The sequence below is a fragment of the Spinacia oleracea genome, chromosome 3 (assembly GCF_020520425.1).
Source record: "Spinacia oleracea cultivar Varoflay chromosome 3, BTI_SOV_V1, whole genome shotgun sequence".
In the NCBI taxonomy this organism is placed as follows: Eukaryota; Viridiplantae; Streptophyta; class Magnoliopsida; order Caryophyllales; family Amaranthaceae; genus Spinacia; species Spinacia oleracea.
The window spans coordinates 155,511,340-155,526,828 of NC_079489.1; positions in this window are offsets into that span (position 1 = coordinate 155,511,340).

The following is a 15,489-nucleotide window of genomic DNA, read 5'->3' on the forward strand; positions in this document are numbered from 1 at the left end:
TATGACCCTGAACACTAATTCTTAAATTAATTCGGTTAGCACTAAATTTATTGTAGACTACTATGTGAATAATAAAGGCTATTATGTATATAAAAGATTCTATAGGGATATACTACCTCCGTTCCTAAATGATCTTTACGGTTACTATTTACACGGTAATTAAGGAATTTTGGTGAACATGTGATGATGGGGTAACAAATGAAAAATGAGTGGCTATAAATTGTCCAACAATGTGAGTGGGTGGAAACTAATATTAAAGTATTGTGAGTGGGTAATTTATGGTGGGCTAAATAGGAGTAAAAAAGGAATAAAGTAGGAGTGTAAAGAACTTTCAGGAACGGACTAAAACGGAAAGCGTAAAGAACTTTTAGGAACGGAGGTAGTAGTTGTTTTGAATCCACGCTAATATTACTGTGGATCACGTCCACACAAGACTAAACTGACTATAAAATCAAAAAATGAAAATGAATAATAATACCCAAAAAAGACATTAAGTTTATGCTTTTATAACAATTATAATTAGGATTATAATTATTATGATTCCAACATGCCCGAAATTTCGGAATTATTCCCACTACACAAACAACCTTACTCTTGCTTAGAACTCGGAAATGATTGGATGGGCCGTTAATGTTAAGGCTTCAAAATACAGCAATCAATTGCAACCAAATTATGCACAAAGTCAATATTTGTCAATAATTTCTTAAACTTGTTAGTTTGATTATTATCCTTGTCATTAACGGATAATATAATGTTCCCTCCCTTCCTAAATAATTATTGCTTTTATATTTGCATAATAATTTTTCGGGGAGGAAAACAAGATGATTTATTTGTCTTATAACTAACCTCATTAATTGAGATATCAACTCAAATACTACATACAGTAATTGTTGTAATTCTCTTGAAAATACTCAAAATTTCTCTTTTTCTATTCGTGAATTTGTATTTCCAACTTAGTTCCATGACGATGATTAGTTTCGTAGATTTATGTAAAATTAGTTTCAAAGTGAAAGTTATAGATAGTTTAAAAAGGCGATTATTTAGGAACGAAAAAGGTTATTTAAAACAACAATTATTTTAGGCAAATTTGTCAAAAACCACCTTTTAAAATAGAGATTTTGCGAGAAACCACCTTTTAAAATTAAATTGCGAGAAGAAACCCGATTTATAAATATTTTTGCGAGAGACCACCTTTAGCCGGATTCCGGTAATTGACTCATTTTTCCGACGCTGACTTGCACGTGACTTGCACGTGACCTCATTAAAATAAAAAAAATCAATCTGTTTTTCTTATTTTCCCTTCAATTTACACTCAATTTCTCTCTCTCACCTCCCTCACTGCGCCATTTTTGCTTTCCTTCCATTGAACTTGCTGGGATTCAACTTTATCAACAAAACTCTATTTTTTTTGCACTAAACTACAATTCAAGGTACGTAATTGCATAGATTTACTCTTTTGTAAGTAATTTGCTGGTTTTTTTTTATTGTTTTGGTTGAATTATGTTTTGTAATTGCGAAAAATTAAATTTACAATGATTAACTAATTATAAATTGTTTGTATCTAATGGTGTAATTCGTGATAATTTTGAAGAATAATTTCATCACCTCACTGATTATTGTCTTCCCATGGTTGTTTTTGAAGAGAAAGAGATGCAAATTTTGGACTCGAATCCACGCTCCCTTGATTTTTAGTTGTATAGATTTGATGAGAGAATGTCGATTGTTAGAGTTGGAATTGGAGACTGAAAGAGATTAACGGTCGTATGAGTGTATGACTATCTGTTTCTTTTTCTTGTGTATTTGTACCTTTTCTTGCAAAAATGGATGATTTAACATTGGAGGATGAATAATATGCACGTTTGATGTATAGCTTGCTCACAAAAGGAGGAGCATTTGAAGTTACACATTACTATGACTGATATAGTGATATATATAGCTCCATGATAGTGTAGAATGCTACTTCCTCTGTTCCACAATAGATGCATCATTTCTCATTTGCGCACTATTCATCAATCAACTTTGACAACCTTTCTTTCACGGTTGTGTAAGAAAAAACATAGTCGAGTGAAATCTTGTTAAATTCGTATTAATGAAAGGATTCCAAATATCAACTTTTTATAATTTTTACTTATACGCATTTAGAGATATTAATGTTCAAATAAGCGCGTTGGCATACGTGCAATGAGAAATGATGCATCTATTGTGAAACAGAGGAAGTAGTTGTTTAAAAAAGAAACTATTCAGAACTCAATTACTGTATCGAGTAATCAAGTGAGGGTCTGAGGGTATAAAGGATGAAATACAGAGGCGGCAGAAAAATTGAGGGGAAAAATAAATAAAAATATATATAATTTTTTTCTTTTAACATGTCACGTGCAAGTCAACGCCGGAAAAATGAGTCAACTACTATAATCCGGCTAAAGGTGGTCTCTCGCAAAAAATTTATGAATCGGGTTTCTTCTCGCAATTTTTTTTTTAAAAGTTGGTTTCTCGCAAAATTTTTATTATAAAAGGTGATTTCTGACAAATTTGCCATTATTTTAAAACAGACTACTAAGTACGACGTAATTATTTTGCTATTTGATTCCGAACATATAAAAGAAGATACATGTGTATGGAATTAATTGGATCATATATAATTTGACATGCGTGTTAGTCGATGAACTTTTCAATAACACCAACATAACAATATGTCGATTTTTTTTGTTGTAAAGAGCAAGGTTGTCATGATCGGGATCCTACCTTGAATCGATGAAGAGGGGTAGGATCGGATCGGTATAATCGGATCGTAGGATCGTAAGATTCTACTAAATAGTATAAATAATATTTATATTATTAAAATTCAATGTAAAATTATGTATTCAAGTAATCTTAATACTTAAAGATCATTTTTTTGCACACATAAGATCAATACTTGTGTAGATTCAAGTGCATTTAATAAGGTGTGCGCAAGTTGTTAAATTTAGATTTTAGTTATGATCAACTTCAAATTTTAATGGATAAAATTATTTGAATTTCATTACTTTTTAGTAAAAATAATACTCCGACTTCTTTTTCTATAACTAATTTATTGATAGAAAAGTATGATATTTCTAACAATATGTGATTATGAACTATTTATTAGTAAAAAAAATGATTTCAGGGTGTTGAAATATTGTATGCTGGATCGAATCGTTGGATCGGATCGTAGGATCGTGTTAAGATCCTACCACTCAAAATTTTTATCGAGGTAGGATCGTAAGATCCTACAAACATTAAGATCCTACCTAAGATCCGGATCGGTGGCGTGTTTTTGGATCGTAGAGTCGTAGAATCGTAAGATCCGAATCGGGAGTTTAACAACCATGGTAAAGAGAGTAATAAAGGATAATGCGATAAATTATATAGACGGAATTCGATATAAGATTTTGGATATCAGTATATTATCTTTTCATAACATACCAACTAAACAGGTTGACATTCACATATTATAATATTTGTATGGGGGCAAAGAGTGTCCAAGAACGTAATTAGTCACGTAATGAATGCGAAGATGCAGCCTAAAAAGCATGCGAAGCAAGTTTAAGACAAACTTGTGGACAAAGCAATGATAATGCCATGCAATAAGGCCGTTATCTTTATTTTAATAAAAAATCTAGCAATTGGATTAACTAATTGATAATTAGATTACCTTCAATTGTCCCTTAAATAACTAGACTACCTCTTGGATACTGATGATGATGATCTGTTTTTATACAAATAGGCACTACAAGAATGTGTATCTTTAATGACAATTAACCTAATAACGATAGGTCAAAAATCCCGCCATAAAGCCTTTTGCGATGAGGCTAACAACCAAACAAAGATCGGAACAACCGTCGCAAATGTCTTTTACGACGAGTTAACGACGGGATTTTCCATTAACTAAGGACGACCCCTTTCTATAACGGGTTCGCGACAGGAAATCTCATCATTAATCCACGATTATTGGCTTTTGGCGACGGGATTTCCCGTCGTTAATGGTATAATTTTTTGTAGTGAGGGGTGTCATCTTCACCAAATGGAACCTGGACTCATCTGAACTAAACTTATTTGATTGAATTGATTTGAACTTATTGGACTTGATCAGATTCGATTATTAAAGTGTAAATTAGAAAGAGTAATTTATTACAGGACCCGATTGAAATGTACTTATTGACCTTATAAAACTTGATTATAATTTATACTCCCTCGGAATCTAGATGTTTTTCCCATTTCACATTTTGACACTATTCACAATTGAAGAGAATCTTATGAATTACGTTCAATATATAAGAAAAAACCATAGTCATGTGGATTTTGTTTGATTCGTAACAATATAAAAAATTTATATTTTTTAATAACACTTAGTTAGAGATATTAACGATGTAAAATACGCATTGGCAAATGTGCCAAAGTGACATAGAAAAAACGTTTTGATTCAGATTATTAGACGTGAAACCTATTTCTTTTAAAGGTGAAGATAACGTATGCATAGTCTCCAAACCCAATTATGACAAAAAGTAAAATTGTTGCCTTTTTTATTTGCACAATAAACGGCTAATTGAGTCTTGGAAGTTATTAATCATGCTACTAATTAGTAATTGATGTAGTTGAAACTAATCCATGATCATGAGCCTAGGTAGAGGCCTAGAAGAAACACTTTCTATCTTCTACTTATCAAATTCATGAAATTGAAGTTAAATTAATAAAATAAAACTACTTCCAACTAGTGTAACGGCATGAGAGTCAAGTGGAAAAGTAATACTTCGTACGACAACGGCATGAAATTTTACTACTACTATTTGATATTTGTTTATTTTAATTTTTAGGGCTTTATGTTAGAAATGACCATTATTTATAAGACTGTTTTTGTGAGAAAGACCCCTTTATAAGGAAAGTGGAAGTTTAAGACCTTGAATGTTAAAAAAAAAAATTGTTGACTAGGATCTTTAGTTGGATTATACAGTTGACCCAACTTTCGGGCGTTGACTGTGACACGTGCAACCGATAACTGACACGCACAATTTTAAGGGTAAAATATAAAAAAAAATCAAATTTCCATCCAAACGACTAATTGGCCTAATTAAACCCAAAAAAAAAATTGCATTCCATCTTCTCTCTCCGCTGCGAGACTCCATATCAAGGAGCAGAGAAATAAACAAACCCGAGCAAAGTAGTTTGCCACTTCAATTTGCTGCCACGATTTGTAATTAATACCCACACGAATCAATATATGATGTTTTTCTCTCTCAAATTCCTCCTTAATTTTTCTAATTTTGCATAAAAAGAATTAGGGTTTTTCGATTAATGATGAACACAAACTGGTTATTTTCTAATTCGCAGTAGTATTAATCACAACAAATACTCAAAGAAATATCGGTTTCTTGCCAAAATCCTACAAAAGAAATCCCCTTGTAACTTCCTAGTCTTCGGCCTTGGCCAGGACAATGTAATGTGGAGACTGGAGTGCGCTAAACTACGGAGGCAAGACTGTTTTCCTAGAAGAAGACGAATCATGGATTCAACAAATCAAACATATTTTTTAAGAATTATATTTCTCATTTAAGTAATTTCTTCATTGGAAAATTTGTCAAATACAACCTCCAAAAGTCCTCTCTTTACGGGTTACAACCTCAAACTTTAGTTTTTGTTAATTACAACCTAAAACTTAATCTACTATTTTAAATTACAACCTTGTGTCGAATTCCGGCGAACGGTGTCGGAAAGTGATGTCATTATTGCTATTATTATCATTATAAATTTAATTTTTTTTTAAAAAGCAATTTTAAAAAAAAAAGACTCGATTTCGTTTTGCCCCAAATCACAAAACTCACAGTGACATCTCTTTCATCTCCTCTCTGCCTCTCTCCATTCTCCTTTTATGTTTATCCATCCACAATAATGGTGGATTCATCCATCCACAACCAAAAGAAAAGGGGAAAAAAAGGAACATCTAATCTTCTTCATCATTAAACATCACGCATCTTCATCTTCATCTTCATCTTCATCTTCACCATCATCTTCTCTATCCAATGTCTATAAACCCTAATTCACAAATCACTTTATTTCACCCAAATTCATCTGTAAATAAAGCAAGAACTCAACCTCATTCATATCCAATTCAATTATGGCTAAAAGATTTAGACAACAAGCAAACTCAATTAAAAATCCCCAAATTAAAATAATACTCTCTACTTCTCGTTACACCGCCCAACCACCACCGCGGCTCCGCCACCTTTGCACCCACCCGTGGCCGGACTCTCTCGGTTGAGCTACTTCCGCCACCTACCGCGCGATCTTCGGATCCTCCTCTTCTCCTTCCTCTGCCCAGAAATTTTGCCGGCGTTGTTACTGTTGTCGTTGGTTGCGGTGGAATCATGGACAAGTGTTAAGCAAATTATCTCATTCTTACTCCGGTCACATTCTTGCTACTCCGTTTTATGCTATCATAACCATAATTGGTAGGAAATTGTGAACGAGTGAGAAGCAAATTTTGTCGGTTAAAGGACTGAGTAAAGTGCCAAAGTAAATTTCTTTGGTTTTTTTTGGTAAATGGTTTTTTCAAATTATTTTAATTTGGAAGAGATAAGTTGAAATTATAATTATGACATCATTCTCCGACACCTTTAACCGGAATCTGACCAAGGGTTGTAATTTAAAGTTGAATATTAAGTTTTGGGTTGTAATTGATGAAAATGAAAGTTTGAGGTTGTAACCCGTAAATAAGAAAGTTTTATTGGTTGTATTTGACAAAATTTCCTTGAAATATTACACATAAGGTATACATTTCCCCATCACTTATTTATTTCTCGTAAACCAATAAGAAAGTAACAAATATGAGTATGAAGTAATAAACAATTAGAGAGTGGAAATTACCAAAAAAAAATGGAATTATAACTTCTAAAAAATTACGCCCATACATACTCTATCCGTCCCAAATTATAGTGCATATTTTCCAAAAATAGTGTCCCTAAATGATGTGCCTATTTCTAATTTAAACAATTAATTTTAACCCATAATACCTTTATGTACTAATTATAATTCCAATATTGTCCTAAAAAAGTCAGAAGTTTTACTTTGAAAATTATACTTTCTGACTTTTATTCAACCCATTTGCTTGTTTTTTGTCTTTTTAATGCCAATTTATTATGTACACACTTTTAATCTCTAATTTTTTTCTCACAAAAACCACATAACATATACTTAATTTATCTTGAAAGTACAAATAATTATTGTTTTATTATCAATGTTATCATTTTCCTTAATTCACGTACGTGTTTTTTGTCAAACGGACACTATAATTTGGACGGAGGGAGTAATAATTTTATTTTATTTGGTTCTACTACAAAGAGTTCCCACCGCCTTCGGCGAGTGGAGTAATCTCACGCGGGAGTTTGCGTGGGTATCTCGATGGACAACATCCCTCCCAATTGAGATTTTTTTCATACCCAAGGCTCGAACCCGAAACTTTAATTAAAGAGCAAGAGACCTTTAACCACTCATGTCAACCTCAATTAATAGAGAGTAGTAATTATAACCCTTAAAAAAATACTTAGTAGCATGTAGGGCTGTCAATTCTCAACCCGAACCGTTGAACCCGCTGGGTTAATCTGTATCGTTAAGAACCCGAACCGTTAATAACTCGTTAATTGGAACCCGAAACTAAACCGAACCGATAATATTTAACCCGAACCCGAACCGTCTCGAAAACATTAACCCGATTAAGACCCGATACCCGATAACAAACCGCCACGCGTCAACCCGAACCGTTCCTACCCGAACCGAATGGACCCGAAAACCGTTAATGACCCGATTTATTTCAACACGGACCGTTTCGACCCGGGAAAAACCCGTTCACAACCCGAACTGTATCAACCCGAACCGTTTACAACCCGAACTGTTTCAACCCGAACCGTTTACAACCCGAACTGTTTCAACCCGAACCGTTTACAACCCGTAACCCGTTTACTACCCGTTTAATTCAAACCGTTTATAACCCGCCTCGAAAATAAGTTTTAACTTGAAATGTTTTCCGCCATACCAAACAGAGCCGAAATGCTAAGATATCAAATGAATTAAACGAATTCATCAGCCAATTACTCCGTATTATGAAGTCCTAATTACGAGTTTTGTCACCAACTTGCAAGCTCTTTATTGTGTTGCTGCACTTGAAATGAATATTTATGTCTTAATTCCTAATGCGAGATAATTATATTAATAAAATCAACTAAATTAAAAATCAAGGAAAAAATAAAATTATGATGATTGGAATTAAAATATTACAGTTTACAAATTTCTTTTACGTGTTATAATAAAATTATTAGATTTTGTTTCTTTTACGTGTTATAATGAAATTATTAGATTTTGTTTGAACAGTTGTTAATCAAACGAGTAACTGAACATATATTTCCAATAGGATATATTACTGTATGGTAGGGATGTTTAACAAGCCAAACCAACACCGAACATGCTAAGGCACGGCTCGGCTCGAAACTAGTGGATGTCAAGCACGACAAGCCTCCAATATTTGGACTCGGCTTGAGTCCAAGCTGGGCTTGAGTCCGGGCTCGAAACTTAGTTTGAAAAAGTTGGGCTTAGACTCAAGCCAAAAACTAAAGTTACCCACCATATGCTTTTATAATTTGGTTTCTCTCTTAGCATTGCTATGTTTTCAATGTGGGACTCCATGTTTTGTTTAAGTCATCCTACATATTTCGTATGTTTTTATAACTTGGTTTCCCTCTTAGCATTGGCTAAAATTTCGATGTGGGACTCCATGTTTGTTTAAGAGAAAAATTCACCCTACATATTCTTATATAACTTGGTTTCACTCTTAACTTCACTGAAGTTACAATGTGGGACTTCATGTTTATTTAAAAAATTTCAAACAATGAAAGGAAATATTATTATAACAACAAGACTCTAAGTGCATTTAAATAATAAATTATTAATTAGTTTAATTCAAGAATAATTAAATATTTTAAAATATACTTCATTCCTTTTGTGAAGAAAATAGAGTACAAGGGTTTTTTCCAACCAATGTGGTACAAAATCAAACTCTATGCTGAGGGGAGGAGTAGTAGCTATTTATAAAGAAAATAAGATTGGTGCTTGTTTTCTTAACCAATGTGGGACTTTAGTGTATAGTGGAGTATTATTTAAGGCCAAGTTGGATTACAAACCGAATCAACCCCCTCCGAGCCAAGCTTTGACCAAGCCAAATCCGAATAGTTTGCGAGCCGTACTGGCTCGTTAGCACCCCTAACTGTATAGTTATAGTCTTGTACAATTAAATAGATGTAAACGGATCTATAGTCTCATAAAGTTATTTATATATTCACATAGTTATATAATTACTGTCATACATAGTTATATACTTGTAAACTTATAATCTCATAAATATATAGAATTAATTGGATAGTTCTAAACTAATAATCTCACAAAGTTATATACTTATATAAGTACACTATATCGTTACAGATTTATATCCTTACATAGTTATAGTTCTGTGGACTTTTAGTTCAAAATAATTATAATCATCAATTCATCAGTTATTAGCTTATTAGAGTAATAAAATATAGAATGTTATATTCCTTAATTCTTGACAATGTTATAAAAGTATAAAACTCATGAATTTGTATTGTTTTATTAGTCTTACACTCTTTTATTGACTCGTATTCAACTGACTAATCGTCTAATCGATCATTAAACTATATTGATCTAATTCAATACCAGCTTATAACCCGAGAACTAATCAAAAAGGTATGTTGTTTTAATTGAATCGACTTAATTCATTAACAATTGAACTTGTTTGTCTCGTTCCGTTGTTGAACATGTTAGGCTCGTTGCTGTTTAAACCAATATGAATGTATGACAAACTTGTATTTACAAAATTTACAAATTCATTACGTATTAATTCATCATTGTCCATTATTAATTACTACGTTATTAGTATTTAGTTCATCAATACATGTTTCATAATACTCTTACATGGTAGGGGAGGGCATAGATTATTTTGATTCCATTTGAATAATATGATTGGTAAATACTACAGGACATAGTAAAAGATATCGACTGACTTTTCTTAATTAAGTTTATGAAATTAATTGGATAATGAACATTACTACATTAGTTGTTCGTCAAAAAAAAAAATAACATTAGTTATAAATCACGTAATCAAATTGTATGGGCTCTTTTACCTTTTCACTTTGCTTCAATAATGTAGATATTATAATATAAGCGCATTGAAAATTGTGATTTTAATAATAACCCGACATTTTTTGTAATTTGTATCCGAATTGATCTGACTAAACACGAACCCAACCCGATATAAACCCGACCCAATATGAACCCGACCCGATTACAATCCAGCTAAACCCGTTAACGAACCGAACCGAATTGACCCAACCCGACTACAATCCGACCCGATCTGACCCGATCCGATATGAACCCGACCCAATATGAACCCGACCCGATTATAACCTGAACCGATATGAAACCGACTTAACCCGTTTTTTACCCGACCAAATATGACCCGACCCGATATGAAACCGATCCGGCATGAAACCGACCCGATATGAACCCGACCCGGTATGAACCCGACCTGATATGAACCCGCACTACATAACCCGAACCCAACCATTTAATTTTCAACCCGACCCGAACCGAACCGATAGCAAAATGAACCGATTTCAACCCGAACCGATGAACCCGAACCGAAACCGAACCGATGACCCGATTTGACACCCCTAGTAGCATGTCATTATGTTTGAAATGACGAGAAAGTTGCAAACATAAGCTAGACGGAAAAGGCAAAAATATTCCCATAAAAAGATTAACCGTCAACGGTAAAAAAAACGCGGGAGAAGGGACAGTAAAGTAACGGTAAATTTACATTTCCCGCCAATTAAGCGGGACACGTGCACCGACGATTTTCATTCCAATTGTTTCATGATAATCTAGCTGGTTCCACGTGTCACAACATCACTGGCCAATCACGTGATATCTCAAATATATTTGCTTGTACGAATAAAATCTTTTCCCCACTCTTTACTTGGTGGGTTTCACTTCTCTTCCTCCTCCTTTCCTTGTGCCCCCCTAGATGGCTATATGCATTATGCCTATATGTTTGTATTCCAAGTTTCCAAGAAAAAAAAAATTAAGACAATGAATGAGGGATATCATTGTGAAATTGTGATTTGTGATTTGTGATTTGTGATAAGGATTCCATCATCCAAAAATAATAATTTAGGCTTTGTTTTATTGGATTTATTTTGACTGAATTTATATTATCCGAACTTATCTGAACTTATCTGAACTTATTTTGTATGAAAAAAACTTATTTGTGTGTGAAAATATCTGGAAAAAACTTATTTTTGCTGAACTTATATTATCTGAACTTATTTTGTTTGAAATTAGTCAAAATAAATCGAACAGAACGGAGCATCATGTTATGTTTTGTTCAACTTATTTAAGTTATTTCAGACAAAATAAGTTCGGATAAGTTAATATAATATAAGTTCAGGAAAAATAAGTTTTTTTCAGACATTTTCACACACAAATAAATTTTTTTCCCAGATAAAATAAGTTCAATTAAGTTCAGATAATATAAGTTCAGTCAAAATAAATCGAATAGAACGGAACCTTAGATATATAAAGTACTTTATGTTATTCTCCCCTAAAAAAAAGTACTTTATGTTATTCAGGTGTATACAAGAAAATGGTATCTTCCCGTCAAAAAAAAGAAGTTATTGTTAGGTTATGATACATATGACAAATACATAGATCATGCGGAAACAACCATTAACCCAGGAAACATATTATTTACACATAATCATATAGCATAATTAGATGCATACTCTTTGTTGCGTGCCTTCCCTAGCTGCGCCCGAACCGAACAAGAACAAGTCTTTTAGGACTCCAAGTGTCGTCCCTCCGTAGAAAGTCCACAGCACGTCCGGATCCGCCTTAAGATTGACCAACTAGAATCGCCCTTAAGGTACTCAGAAAATTCGGCACTTTTGAGCAAGATGTGTGTTTGATTTTCTCTCAAAAACTCACTTTTGAATACTTGAAAACTTGTGTATAAATTATGAGCCCTAGGCCTTTATTTATAGAGTTATGGAAAAGGAATCGTAATCCTAGTAGGATGCGAATTAATTGGAATTAGAATTCTACATGAATTCTACTTAATCAATTTATCCAATAGGAATAGACATTTAATCATACACTGACTCTTGCAGATTCAGGAATCTCGCATGAGCTGAAACTCACACACACACGGCAGCCACAAGGGCTGCCCATGCGCGTGCGAGCAGCAGCCCGCGCAGCACGGCCCACGCATGCGCGGCCTTGTGCGCGCTGGGCTGTGGCGTGCGTGCTTGCTGGGCGATGGCCTGGCTTCGTGCTGGGCCTTCGTCCGGCAGGCCTCGTCCGATGCTAATTCGTACGATACGCTTCCGATTAAATTTCCATTTCCGGAATCTATTTCCGATACGAACAATATTTAATATTTCCGATTCCGGAATTAATTTCCGTTTCGAACAAATATTTAATATTTCCGTTTCCGGAATTATTTTCCGATTCCGGTAATATTTCCGATTCTGACAATATTTCCGTTTCCGGCAATATTTCCGATTCTGGTAATATTTCCATTTCCAACAATATTTTCCGATACGTACCATGTTTCCGTTTCCGGCAACATCTACGACTTGGATAATATTCATATTTCCGATACGATCCATATTTCCGTTTCCGGCAATATCATCGTTTCCGGAGTATTCATTTCTTGCCTGTGACGATCTTAGCTCCCACTGAAACCAAGATCCGTCGTTTCCGAATATTCATAGATGGAGTATTTAATGCCATTTAAATACTTGATCCGTTTACGTACTATTTGTGTGACCCTACGGGTTCAGTCAAGAGTAAGCTGTGGATTAATATCATTAATTCCACTTGAACTGAAGCGGCCTCTAGCTAGGCATTCAGCTCACTTGATCTCACTGAATTATTAACTTGTTAATTAATACTGAACCGCATTTATTAGACTTAACATAGAATGCATACTTGGACCAAGGGCATTATTTCCTTCAGTCTCCCACTTGTCCTTAGGGACAAGTGTGCATTTCCTAATTCCTTTGTCGCTCGATGCTTGCTCTTGAACATAAGGTAAGAGTTGTCATCCTTATTATGTCCAGAGGTGTTCCTCGGTTTCAGAGTTCAACTGATCAAATAAACAGATAATCATAGCCTATGATTCATCCGAGCACGGCCATGCATTTCACAGTTTCTAGCTCTCCGAGTGGCCTTGTACAACTTTTAAGCATCTCATCCCGATTTATGGGAGGACAATCCCAATCTTGCGATCTTGAGATTAGACTTCGTTTGATAGGTGATTACCTGAGCGTTGCCTTTATAGCCTCCTTTTACGGTGCGACGGTTGGTCAACGTCAAAGCAACCAGTTCTCAAACAAGTAATCTCAAATCACTCAGGTATTGAGGATTTAGTGTCTAATAATTTAATGAAATTTACTTATGACAGATTTTCATCTCTTACAGTAAAGTTTCATAGGTCTTGTCCGATACTAGTCTTCCCAAAGTAAGTATCTATGCAAATGATTATGACATTGCCATGTCCACATAGTTCAAGAAACAGAACTACTAGTCATCTTGCACTCTAATCGTCTAACGTTTTCTATGCGTCCAATTTTATAGAAAACTCCGATTAGGGACCATTTTCAACCTTTGACATTCAAGTTCACTTGATAGACATTTCTTAGTCACAGGACTGGTCCTGACAGTCTATCTTGAATATATCGTCAAGTTGAAGGGACTCATCATTTAATAAACCACAAATTAAATGGAAAAATGAATTCCTTTCATTTATTGTGAATGATTAACCAATAATGTTTTACAAAGATTTAAACTCTAAAACTTTAAAACATTAAACAGAGACATCAAAGCCATTCTCCAATATGCTTGATTCCCATAGCTGCAGTGTGCGAGTTGTGCTTCGCTTGCGGCAGAGGTTTAGTTAATGGATCTGATATGTTGTCATCAGTTCCAATTTTGCTTATCTCGACTTCTTTTCTTTCAACGAACTCTCGTAGAAGGTGAAATCTACGAAGTACATGCTTGACTCTCTGGTGGTGTCTAGGCTCTTTTGCCTGTGCAATAGCTCCGTTATTATCACAATACAGGGCTATTGGTCCTTTAATGGAGGGGACTACACCAAGTTCTCCTATGAACTTCCTTAGCCATATAGCTTCCTTTGCTGCTTCATGTGCAGCAATGTACTCCGCTTCAGTTGTAGAATCCGCAATGGTGCTTTGCTTAGCACTTTTCCAGCTTACTGCTCCTCCGTTGAGGCAGAAGACAAACCCAGACTGTGATCTGAAATCATCTTTGTCGGTTTGGAAACTTGCGTCCGTATAGCCTTTAACAATTAATTCATCATCTCCACCATAGACCAGGAAGTCATCTTTGTGCCTTTTCAGGTACTTCAGAATGTTCTTGGCAGCAGTCCAATGCGCCTCTCCTGGGTCTGACTGGTATCTGCTCGTAGCACTGAGTGCGTACGCAACATCCGGGCGTGTACATATCATAGCATACATTATTGAACCAATCAATGATGCATATGGAATCCCATTCATTCGTCTACGCTCATCAAGTGTTTTTGGGCACTGAGTCTTGCTTAGAGTCATTCCATGAGACATGGGTAGGTAGCCTCGCTTGGAGTCCGCCATCTTGAACCTATCAAGCACCTTATTGATATAAGTGCTTTGACTAAGTCCAATCATCTTTTTAGATCTATCTCTGTAAATCTTGATGCCCAATATGTACTGTGCTTCCCCTAGATCCTTCATCGAAAAACATTTCCCAAGCCAAATCTTGACAGAGTTCAACATAGGAATGTCATTTCCGATAAGCAATATGTCGTCGACATATAATACTAGGAAAGCAATTTTGCTCCCACTGACCTTCTTGTATACACAAGATTCGTCTGCGTTCTTGATGAAACCAAAGTCACTGACTGCTTCATCAAAACGTATATTCCAGCTCCTGGATGCCTGCTTCAATCCGTAGATTGACTTCTTTAGCTTGCATACCTTTTTAGCATTCTTTGGATCCTCAAAACCTTCAGGCTGTGTCATAAACACAGTTTCTGTTAAAACGCCGTTTAAGAAAGCAGTTTTGACATCCATCTGCCATATTTCGTAATCGTAATATGCAGCGATTGCTAACATTATTCGAATAGACTTTAGCATTGCAACTGGTGAAAAGGTTTCATCGTAATCCACACCGTGGACTTGCCTGTAACCTTTCGCAACCAATCTAGCTTTGAAAACTTCAAGTTTCCCATCCTTGTCCTTTTTCAGTTTGAAAACCCATTTGCTTCCAATGGCTTGGTAGCCATCTGGCAAATCGACCAAATCCCATACTTGGTTTTCAGACATGGAGTCTAATTCAGATTGCATGGCTTCTTGCCAT